Source organism: Moschus berezovskii, chromosome 4 (genome assembly GCF_049115385.1).
Source record: "Moschus berezovskii isolate FMDL1 chromosome 4, NW_MosBer_1.0, whole genome shotgun sequence".
Lineage (NCBI taxonomy): Eukaryota > Metazoa > Chordata > Mammalia > Artiodactyla > Moschidae > Moschus > Moschus berezovskii.
Window position 1 is genome coordinate 18,548,923 of NC_142463.1, and position 12,046 is coordinate 18,560,968.

General features: G+C 53.0%; 1 protein-coding gene across 3 annotated transcripts in view; it reads left to right on the plus strand.

The window, feature by feature from the left end:
- ST3GAL3 (ST3 beta-galactoside alpha-2,3-sialyltransferase 3) overlaps positions 1-12,046 on the plus strand; it is a 215,402-nt gene that overhangs the window by 193,937 nt on the left and 9,419 nt on the right. The gene's annotated exons all lie outside the window — the stretch shown is intronic.

Here is a 12,046-nt window from a genome sequence, read left to right on the forward strand (position 1 = left end):
CTTCTCTAAGCCAGACCCCGGGTGCCGCCTCGGCAGTCCCTGTGGGCCCTCCCCTGGTGTTCACTGAGAGCTCTCACCTGGCTAGCCCCAGCCTTACTGCTGATCTCCACAATTCCCTGCCTTAACTTTGTACTTGTCCCACCTCCCCGCCGCCCCGCCAGTTCCTCCCCTACTCTGTGAGGTCTCTCTGACTCTGGTCATGTGGGGCTCCCCCCCCACCCGTTCCCAGCCAGGTGACCCTGTGGTTGTTGCACAGGGACAGCAGACCCCTCACCTTGAGGGCGCCAGTTCCCAAACTCTTAATCCCGGCCTCTCTCCATGCTCTGCTTTTACCACTGACTTGTGGCTGGGTCCCGACCTGCCACTGAGTCTGTTTCCACTCTGGGAATGGTCAGGTTCTGTACGCACTGTTCTTGGCAGACAAGGATCTGGGCCCCTTTCTTTAGAGAGCTTCTGTGGCCAAGTAGGGTCAGACTGCTCCTCTGTGGACCACCCACTGAGTCCCCTCCTGAGCCCTCTGTCTCTCAGCTCTGCGCCAACTTGTCCAGGCTCATTTCTATCTCTCCCCTCAACTAGCTGTCACCAGCCAACCCAGGAGAAGGGCACTGCAGAGTTCAGGCCATTCATCTTCCAATACTCAAGCCTCTTAGCATAGGAGAATGATGACAGAAGCCCTCTGCCTACAGTAAGAAGCTAGCTGTTTTTTCTGGAGGTTCAAAGGAGAGCTGGGGGGCGGCTGGAACAGCTCCTCCTGCCTATGGAGGTCTCAGGGCAATTTGGTTTAACTCCACAGCCTTTTCCCAAGCAAGGCCAAGGGCAGGCAGAGTCAAGTAGGTAGCAAGCGAGAGCGAAGACAGAAGTCAGGTCCACAAATTCAGGTAGGTGGGACAGAGGGGAAGGGAAGCCCATCTAGAGCCAGGCTGAATGTGGCACCCTGGTCCTCCAGGGCAGGTCTGGTTCCCCAGAGGGGAAGAAAGGTGCTTGGCTTCAGCCGATCTGAGTGGCAAGCAGGCCCACTGCACACGCCTAGCAGGCAGAGTGTGGGGGCTGAGCGAGCAGCCCACTGTTTTCAAGACCCTAGTTCTCAGAGCCCTTCTCTTTACCTCGAAGGCAAGAGAATTGGAATCATAGATAGGCACTTCTAAGAGAGAAATGGGAGGAAATTGGGTCTGCCCCGGTGAACCCCAGAAAGCCTGGGGGCTGCTTTCTCACCCTGCCTTCTGCCCATCTGCTCACCCGCTCCTGGAGGGCAGGGCCCTGATCCCCTTTGCTTGTCTTACCCCTCTGGGCCCAGCTACCACAAATGACCTGGTCTTGGCTCAGACACCAGATTCTGTTTCTTGCTGTGCAGACTGGGATAGGACAGGCAGCCCAAATCAGGAAGCCAGGCCCAGGTGGGCCAGGCCAGCTAGGTGGGTCACATGATCCTCCCAGGTTCAATTAATTCAGGATTCTTACAAGTTACCTGGAGAAGGCAATGGCAACGCACTCCATTACTCTTGCCTGGAAAATCCCATGGACAGAGGAGCCTGGTAGGCTGCAGTCCATGGGGTCGCGAAGAGTTGGACATGACTGAGCGCCTCCACTTTCACTTTTCTCTTTCATGCATTGGAGAAGGAAGTGGCAACACACAAGTTAACAGAAGGGGTAAGGAAAGAGCAAAGAAAAGAAAGGAAGGTTCCCCAAAGACTCGGTAGGTCTGTGCGGGGACCTAACTGGAGCAGCTGGGGTGAAGAGATGTTGGCTGTGCTCAAGCACATGCTCACTGCACTGATGTCTATGTCCTGGCCTGGCCTTGCCCAGGGCTCCAGGACCAGCCCTGTGGTCCTTGCTGAGGACTCCTTCCCAGAGTTGGGGGATGTAAGTGGAAAGGGGAGAGGGGAGCTGGGAGAGAGTCCTCTGAAGTTCATGAGGCTCCTGGTGCCAAAGTCAGAGATAGCTGGGGCCTTTAGAGTGAGCAGCCAGAGGAAAGCCAGTGACACCCAAGGCCTTACCTCTCCCAGCATCCAGAGTGGGCACGCCCAGGCCCTGCTGGTTACCCTGGAAGTTCCTTTGGTGCCTCCTCCACCCCAGGCCCAGGGCTCATGCCTCTCCCATGCGCTGTTTCAGATGCTTCTGGCAGTCGTGTGTGTGGATGGTGCTCAGTCATGTCCGACTTTTTCTGACCCTATGGACTGTCACCCACCGGGCTCCTCTGTCCATGGAATTTTCTAGGCAAGAATACTGGAGTGGGTTGCCATACTGGAGTAGGAACTCCAGGGGGTCTTCCTGACCCAGGGATTGAACCCCCATCTCTTGAGTCTCCTGAACTGGCAGTCAGATTCTTTACCACTGCGCCACTTGGACTTCCCTCCTCTGGCACCTGAGACCTGGTAAATGATGGAAGGCAGCTTTCCAGGCCCTCCCCATCTGGTATCTGGCCACAGACTTGATCTGCTCCTGCAGTGATGTTTCTAACCATGCAGCCCCTGGGCTACTGGAGTGCTCGCTGCACCTGTCTGGAGCCTCACATGCAGAATTCTGGCAGGAGGCAGCTCTGTGTTCCAGAGCCAAGGCCTGGCTGGGCAAGGCTGGAACAGGTCTTAGGCTTCAGCTGTGGCTCAGTGCCTTTGTAACCTCCTGATTCCCAGGAGTCCTGATGGGGTATGAGAGGGGGGAAGATGTAAGACTGTACAACCCAAAACCTAGCCTGTGCTAGAGCTACCCACACTTTCTACATCCACACGGGAGCGTGCCTCTTTGTGGCTACTTGGTTTCCTGATTCACTGGGTGGTAGCACAGATAACTCCAAACAAGTTACCTTTTGAGGCCCTTTATCTCTCAGATCTCGGGAGACCAAGCCATCAAGCAGGTAGAGGAGCTCCCAGAAGGTCCTGTGTGCTGAGTGCAGCTCAGAGGAGCACCGTGGGCTGCTGAGTGGGGAAGCTGAGGTCAGGAGAGAGGGAGGAACTGGGGACGCAGAGGCACAGGTGTATGTAGGTCTATGGCGGGAGGGGCAGCCACCAGCTCTCGTGGAATTCTTCTCAGAGACACATCTGACTCCATCCCTCCATGCAGTCACTCATTGGTCAGGTGTCATTGGATGTTCTTGGTGCTGTTCTTCTTGAGCTAGAAATGCAAAGTCGCTCAGTCTAATGGGACAGACTGTCCCCAAACTAGAGCCCTAGCACTGTGGCAGATGCTGTGCCCTGAGCTTCCTCCTCCTGGTGTTTGATGAAGGCTGGAGATGCCCTGTCCATTGTCCTGAAGATGGAGCCCTGGGACCTGGACTGGACAGGACATGTGAGCTTCCCACGCTGTGTCTCCTGCTTCTGCCAGCCTCCGCACCACGCCCCGGGATACTGGTCACCCAGCACTCCCAAGGCCCTGGGAGCTGCTTCCCAGTCCCCTTGGCGGCTGCTTCCCAGTCCCCTTGGCGGCCTCCTCCTCTTGGTTCATTCTTGGGCAACCCAGAAAGCTGGCCTCACTGCTGAGCAGCTCTGATTGGTCATCCATTCAAGAGACTCAGACCTGGGCTGAGTTGGTGGTTCCCACCCAGCAGAGGGGAAAGGAGAGGACACTGGCTAGGGGTCAGCCCCTGGACAGCCTTGACACAGGCCTGACCTTCCAACTATTGTTTAGTCCTTGGGGGAGGAAGGAGGGATCGGAGAGGCCAGCCAGGGTCACACATTCATGCACAGGGGGACTGGACCCTGAATTTGAGAGACAGTGTGGTTGAAGAGGAGAAAGCAGTTTAGGCCTTGAAGTCATACAGACTTGGGTTTAAATTGAGACTGTCACTTGTGAGCTGGGTTCCCTTAGGCAATTCACTTAAGGCCCTGAGACTCCTCTCATCTATAAAATGAGAGTAAAACTACCCATCCTTCAGGCTGGGCTTAAAAGTTAAACAAGATGAAATACAGAAGCACCTGGCATAATGTGTAACAATTATGTTCTGTCTGTGGCAATTATGGATATTTATTATTACTGGTGGTGGTACTATTGAAAGAGCCCAGTTGCACCAGGGAGTGGACTCTCTGTCTAGATTGTAGGGCCTGACCTAGGAAATGATCTAAAAACAGAGGCCAGGCCTAGAAGAGGGAGAGACATGGGACTCCTAGTGAAAGGCCTCAGGGTGGGCTGGCAATCCAGGAATCCACAAGGCAAATGGCCCCCAGGTCCCCGCATGTGTGAGGCCTTATTGGACCAGGCACCCAAACCTAAACCATCTGCACCTCCACCGGTGCCCTATTCCAGGCCTGAGAGGAACACAGAGCCTCTGGCCAGGCTCTGCCTAGCAGGAGCTCAGTGTGGACACCACCTTGCCTCTGGGGAGACTCAGTGCAGGGCCCCTGAAAAGCATGGTGAGGCAGGTAGACACCGTGGCCTCCTACTGCTCAGTGAGTCCTCTGCTGAGCCAGCTCTGCGGTCCTCACCGCCACGGTCTCCTTTCTGGAGCTCTAGACAAGCTCTGCTGGGAACCGTTTCCTCTGAAGCCATCTCCAGTGGACACAGCTCTTTCTTGCAATCCGTTATCTCCTCTTATACCAGGAAGAGTCCCTGCACTTGCCCCATCCCGCACCCTGCCCCTTGCTCCTCCGCCCCCAGGAGAGATGCTCAGGGTTGGGGCTCAGTCATCACCTGCTCTGCTCCTCGCCATCCCCGTCATCCGTGGCCTCTTGGTTACTCATCTTACAATCATTGTTATCGTTTCTCTCCTCCTCCTCCTTCCGTCATCCTCATCATGGCCATCACTGAACTCTTCCATTTGCCAGCTTTCTTTGAACTCCTTCATTCGGTTCTCACTGTGACCCGTTAAATGGGTACTATTATGATCCCCATCTCGGGGTTTAGGAGGCACGGTGAGGATGAGATCACACATCTAGTTAAGGGGTAGAGGCGAACACAGACCCAGCTCTGACTGTCCTCTCTGGATGCATCTCCCCCTACCTTCCCAGGAACTGTCCTTTTTCGTGGATTTTCTTTCTTACCTCTCTAATGGATCTTCCTCTCACATTTATAAATTTGTAAAGCGTTTTTTTGTTTTTTTTTTTATCATTTTCTCACCTCAAAAATGAAAGCCTCAGGAACTTCCCTGGTAGTCTGGTGGTTAAGACTCCACACTTCCACTGCAGCGGGTGAGGGTTCAGTCCCTGGCTGGGGAACTAAGATCCTGCATGCCATGCAGTGTGGCCCCCCAAAATTAACCCATAGCATAACCCTCCATGATCTGGGCCTTCCAACCCCTTTCTTGTCCTGGCCACTGCTTCTTGCTCCAAACATTCCTTTGGCCATACTGAAGTGTATGCCCAGTTTCACACCTCCACGTCTTCCCGAGGTGATAGTCGCTCCTCTTCTGAGCCCCCACAACACCCTATTATACGTAAGGGCTTTCTTATCTGTCAACTTGTATAAGCTCCTGGGGAGCAAGGACTGTCCTATTTATCTCTCTAAGCCCATCACCTCCAGCGGTGTTTGAGACGGAGCTGGTGTGCATAAACAAATAAATCAATGTGGAAACTGAGACCCAGAGGGAGGCAGGAACGTGTGGCAGAGGCAGGATTCCAACCCTTGTAACCACCTTCTGACTTGGTGGGGCTGCCTCCCTCTGCCGTGGCCCCAGAGAACATTCTTTTAAATTCAGACCCTTGCGTTCTCCTCTCGCCTCTTCTGGGCATCTCTCTCCTCTTACCCATGTTTGATCTTCTTTCTGCAGTTCCAAGATCATTCTCCTTGATAAAAAAAAAAGAAAACAGTCCCTGGCCTCTGCCCCGTTCAGTTGTCTGTTGGCATCACACAGCCAGCCCCAAGCCGGCTCCTCTTTTTGTTCATTGCTTTTTCCAAATATAGCCTTCAAAAAGGTTTCTGACCCTCTCCTCATAGCATGCATCAAAATAAATTCCAAATGTACTAAAAAGTAAAATATAAAAATACAACCAAAGGAGATTTTGAAGAAAATAAAATAGAAATCATACCTCTAGAGGGAAGAGAATTTTCGAAGGACAGAAGTGCTAGGGAAAATCATATTTGATAATACACGAGCATTTAAATTTAAACAACACCCACCAAAAAACACTGGATACCACAAAACTTTGAAAAGTTTATTTACGAAATATGACAAATGGTTATCATCATGAAAGTAGACAAGAAAACCATTAGGACCTCAGCAGTTAAGGGGCAGGAGACGGAACTGATCCATGGAAGGAGATATAACTAGTGAACAGCAGCAATCAGTTTAACCTTCCTGGTAGTCAGAAAATTCATGTAAAAGCAACAGGATGCCACTTATCACCTATCACATCTTCAGAGAATGTGTTTGAATTATAATACATAATTCTGGCAAGAGTGCAGTGACAGGTGCTCTCAAAGGCTACTAGTCAGAGTGCAAATGGGGACAAGCTTTTTGGAAAGGAGTTAAACTTGGCACCAGGAGCCGTCACCCAAGGGAAGGAAAAATCTGCCTACAAAGGTTTTTATTATAGTGTTATTGATAATGGCCAAACCCAAATATAACCTAAGGAGTTTATTATGAAAAATATGGTTCAACTAGCAGATGGAGGGTAAAGGAGTAGCCCGAGACCCTGCAGAGGCTGCGGGTACCTAGACCAGCCTGCACAGCTGCTCCTGCCCTCACTCCTTTGGTGTGGGGGGTCACTGAAACAGCACTGGATTCCGCACGAGGAACAGAAGCTAGTCTCTTCCTCTGCCTCCGCCCACACTTCTGAGTTTCATTTTCCTCTTCTGCACAATGGGGATAGTGAAAGCTTCCTGGTGTGGCTCCGGTTACACTGCTGTAAGGAGCCACGAGACCCCTGGCACACTGTGCTCGCTGCAGGTGGCATCACCTTCTGAGAAGGTCAGTCCTTGCCTTGCGGAGCCTCTCTTGAGGGCCGGAGGGAAATGCCCATCCCAGACCCATCCTCCCCAGGTACTGGAGACCCCAGAATTTCTTACCATAGCAGTGCCAAGTCCACTTCTGTGCTCTTGAGGGTAGAACACATCTCCCTGTGCAGACTCCTAAGTCCAAGGAGGGATGTTTGCAGAGGCTGTGAGTAGAACTTGGGTGTGCAGACTGGGCAGTCCCCACACGTGTGCACAGTACTTCCCGTGGTGTGAGATGGGCCTGGGGTGAGAAGGGAAGGGGAGAGCAGGTGGGGCCAGGCTCTCCCTGCATGCTGGGCCAGCACCAGTCTCCAGGAGTCAGAATTCTCAACTCAAACCTGGCCTTCTAGGTCATTTTTCAAGGGAGGATAGAATATATTTTATTTAGCAGCTTGGTACCTTGACTAGTAACATATTCAGAATCTAAAATTTAGATGTGGTGGGTGGACATCCATTTGTAATTTTGTCCCTGGCCCCACAAATCTTAGGCATAAGCCTTCGTGGATGTGGTGGCAGTGGCTGGGGGTGACCTGCGTAGAGAGGGGACCAGACGGTGAAAGGTCTTGTAAGCCAAAGTCACATCAAGGAGCTGGGACTTCATCCCGCGGACTAATAATAGCAGAAGCTAACAAGCTGCCTTTGTGCCAAGCGTATTATGTGTGTGACTTTTCATTGTCAGGGCACGGAAACATGGTGGAGGAGGACCGAGTCTTATTCCCATATCCTGGAGATGATGGTAATGAGAATTTGAAGGGGTAAAGAACTTTCCGAGGGAATACAGTGTTAGTGGTTAGGGTTCAAAAACAGACCTGCCGAACTATTAGGGCATTTTGCAGGCAGAGTGGACTGACGAGGGAAGGAAGGAGGCAGTTGTGGGTGGATCTGTGCAGGAGCCACAGACCCAGTGCTGCTTGGTTGCGGGGAGTGAGAGGTCAAGGGCGAGTGAGGATTCAAGTCTGAGTTGTTGGGGAGGAATGGTGGAGGCTGGAACCCTCAGGGGAAATGGATCGGGTCAGAAAACAAACCTCTCAGGCCCTTGGTTTCTACAGGAGGGGACCACACCAGATGTTCTTAAAGGTCTCTTTTTGTAGGATGGTAATCAATATTTTGAGAGTTGTCACCTGAAATATTATAGAATATATTTGTACAAAAAATCAAATGATTTATACATAACAGAGACTTGTATATTTGTTGATTGGTTGATCCAGGTTAATTGTTAGTTCTGAAAGAGTTTGTACACCTGTGAATAGCCCTCTTTCAAGCTCTACTTCATTTTACTTGTAGTTTCCATAGTATTCCTTGCTCTTCCTCCCATCTTTAGTTGTATGCATGTGAATATCTGGGGGATATGTCTTGTATGTGTGTGTGTGTGTGTATATATATATATATGTATGGCAAATGTTTTAAACCTCTTTTTGGCTCATTCTCACGTCATAACGGGTGGAAGCCCCAATGGTTCAGTGGTAAACAATCTGCCTGCAGTGCAGGAGCTGCAGGACACGAGTCAGATCCCTGGGTCAGCCCTTGGAACAGGAAATAGCAACCCACTCCTGTATTCTTGCCTGGAGAATTCTGTGGACAGAGGAGCCTGGTGGGCTACAGTCCAAAGGGTCTCAAAGAGTTGGACACAACTGAGAGACTAAGCGTGCATATCATAATAATCATACTGTGTATTGAGATATTTGTACATAGTCTTGGGTTATAAACTCCTAAGTAAGGAAAAAACAAACAGACCTGTGTTCTTAATTATCCTGACAAGCTGCCTCAGTGGGGCAGTAGAAACCCTCTGTAGATTTTAGCCCCTAGAGGGTCAATATCAGATTTGTGTGGAACTGAAGGCAGGGATGATGGAGGCAGGGAGGCCTGGTGGCTCTCTGGAGTGACCCCAGTGAGCTGGTGACCTGTCCTCAGGGAGTGGCAGCCAGAGGTGGGAGTGAACACACCTGCCCTGCTCCTGGCTGCAGAAAGCCAGCCCATAGTCAGGCCCTCCATCCAAGACCTCTCATCTTGGCAGGCAGACTGCTTACCTCCCAGCAGAGGAGCAGGAAGAAGGAAGAGGCTGCAGGAGAAGCAGTGTGCAGGGGCCCCGGCAAACAGGGCGGAGCCCAGCTAGACCAGAACTTCTTTCCAGATGCTCTCCCTCGTTGCTCCTGGCTGCTCTGACAAGAGCAGAGCAAGTTGCATCAACAGGAGACTGGCAGCTCCACACACATGAGCCGGGTCCAGACTTTGAATAAGGCAGGGACATTCCTGAAGGAAGGATTCAACCCAGCATTTGGCTCACAGGTGGCCTCACAAGAGAGCTTTGACCATTCCAGGCCAGCGTCATAGGCCAGCTTTATAGGCCTCTGTGTTGTGTCCTGTGGGTCAGGGAAATGAGATGTGAGAAGCCTCGGGCCATTTGGACAGGCCTTCTGGAACAGGGCTGTGTTCTGGCGGCAGGCCTGGCAGGGTTACCCAGTGGTAGGAAGGCCTCCAGCACCCAGTGCCCTCCTGCAAGGAACCCAAGGGAGAAGCTGGTCCCCATTTGATTGTGTGTCCATGAACTGGCCCGTCTGTGGCCTCTAACATTGCCAGCCACACCCTCTGCCTCACTCTCGGCTTCCGTGACACTCACTCAGAACCATAACAGACAAGATTTATTGAGTGCTTGTCACGTGCCAGACGTGGTGCCAGACGCTATAAAACGCACAGTGCCTCACTTCATCTTCATGACTGTCAAGGACGTGCTCTTGACATCCCCATTATCCACGAGGGCCTGGAGACCTGCAGAGATCCCCTGACACACCCTGGCCGCACACATGTGGAGTCTGGATGTGGACATGGGTTTTCCCAGCTCCAGGGCCCGAGGTCCCCCAGGGCGTCACACTCTCCCTGCCCCGTCGTCGCTCTTACCCTTGGTTCTCAGTCTCGGCGGGCTCCTCTGCTCCACTGACCCCTTCGCTCTTGGCGTCTTCAGGGCTCTCCTCTCTTCCCACCCCACACAGAGCTTCTCAGTCTCAAGTCATCAAACCCCCTCGCCTTCAGGGACCGCGTGCCCTTCGGCAGTGGTGTGCGGCGTGTTGTGTGTTTGCCTGTGTATGGCTGCTCTGAGGAGGGAAGCGCAGCTCCTATTTGAGGAGATGGGCTGTAGCTGTGTTTCCTCGGTGTGTGTCTGCCTGGGGGGCGCGGTGGCGATGCCCCAGCCAGACCCTGGTCTTGGTTGTTTCCCATTTTCCTGGAGTTCCTGAGGAGGCGCTGCACCGGGATGGACAGGTGGGGAAAATAAAGCCGCGGTGCCGGGTCCCAGCGCCCTGAGGCAGGCTCTCTTCGACTTGAGACCCAAGCGCAGGGCTTGTTCCTGCCTCCACCCACCCCCGCCCACATCCCGAGGAGCTGCAGGCGTGTCTGTGACTTTGCATCTCCTGCCACTAGAGGTGACTCTAATTGTTGTGCAGTCTAAGTTGTGTACAACAGATGTGACACGCATGTCCTCAAGCAGTCCCAGCAGTCGTTGCTCCTCCTGGAAACCAGTAAAGGAGGGAAGAGACACGGAAGCCTCCCTTCCCTCTTCACCCTGGAGCTCTTGTCAGAGTCTCAAACGGGGCTTGAGATCCTAAGTTGATTACCTGCCGTTTCACACAGTGGTTCCGTACGGAACCCTTTAGCACATGGGAAAAGCCAAGAGATGTCTCCAAGAGGGAATCTCGTGTCACAGAAAGACCCAGGCTCTTGAGCTGAATCCAACTCAGATTCTCCCCAGCTGTGTGCCTCCGGGCGCCTCCCCTCGTCTCAGTCCCCTCTGTGAGATGGAATGCGTGACACCAACCGCAGTGACCCCTGACTCCCCTCAGAGCTCCCAGCGCGGTGGGTCAAAGAGGGGCCCTGTTGATCCTGACTCTAGAACCTGTCCCTCCTGAGGTGGGCGCAGCAGTGATGCTAAGGAATGGCGTGGCAGGAGAAACACTCATCCTGGCATCACGACGCTCGGGTTTTCACCTCGCCCCAGCCACTTACGTGACTCTGAGCACATCGCTTCATCTTGGGTCACGCACCCGTGAAGTGGGTGAAAGTTGCAGAGACGTAAATAATATCTGTGAACACTGGCCTGCAGCCTCCACGCCCCCAGCTGTGCCGTCCCTGCCCTCCCCACCCCTCCTGAGCAGCCCCTGGGCTTCCTCCTCTTTGGGTGTGTGTGGGCAGGTGTGGGCAGGAACCCGGGGCTGTGGGGGTGGGGGACGATGCTGGGGCCTGCCTGGCTCTGGGGAAGGGAAGGGGGCTGTGCTTGGCTCAGCACAGGCTAGTACCCACCATTCCTTCGGTACATGGAGGGGCTTCTCCCCGGTTTTGCACAAGAACTTGGCCATTTCTCCAGCTTCCCCTTTCTTGCTGGGTCTCATCCTGACCTTTACCCGCTTACACACATATACTTCTGGACACAGAGGTAGAAACAAGAGGAAGTCGGTCTGGGGTCTGCTCTCTCACCTGTCTAGGGCTGAGACCCAGAGAAGTTTGCCTCCAGGGCTGATCCGTTGAGCTGACACTTGGAGGACAGATAGCATTTGCCCAAGATAGTGGCATTGCCACAGAGGTGGGGAGACACGGGAGGGGGTGGCTGGAGCAGACAGTCCATTGAAGGCCACAGGGGACGAGCCTGAAGAGGTACGGAGGGCAGTGGAGGAGCGGAGATGGAGTTCACGTCCCCTGTCACACTTGAGGTCGCTGCTGGGCCACAGAAGTGAACCAGATCGTGAGCCCCTGCCCTGGGGCCGATGTTGGTGTTGAGAGCAGCTGAGAAGCAACTGTGAGCTGGGCACTCAGCCTGAATTATCTCATTGAATTCACGCAACATGAAATAAATACCCTTAGAATCCCTAGTTTATCCATAAAGAAATGGTAAGTTTCTTGCCCCAGGCCTCCACACAGTTGAGGGACCAGAGCCGAGTTTGGATCCAGGCCCAAGGTTCTTCTGTCTTAGTCAGCTCGTGTTGCTATAACAAAATACCACAAACTGGGTGGCTTATAAACAACAGACATTTGTTTCTCACAGTTCAGGAGGCTGGAAGTCCAGGATCATGGTGCTGGCAGACTTGGTGTTTGGTCAGGGCTTCCTGATTCAGAGATGGTTCCTGGTTCATAGATCGTGGTGTCCTCATAAGGAGCAGGAGATCTCTCTTGGACCGCTTTTGTAAGGGCACTGATCCCA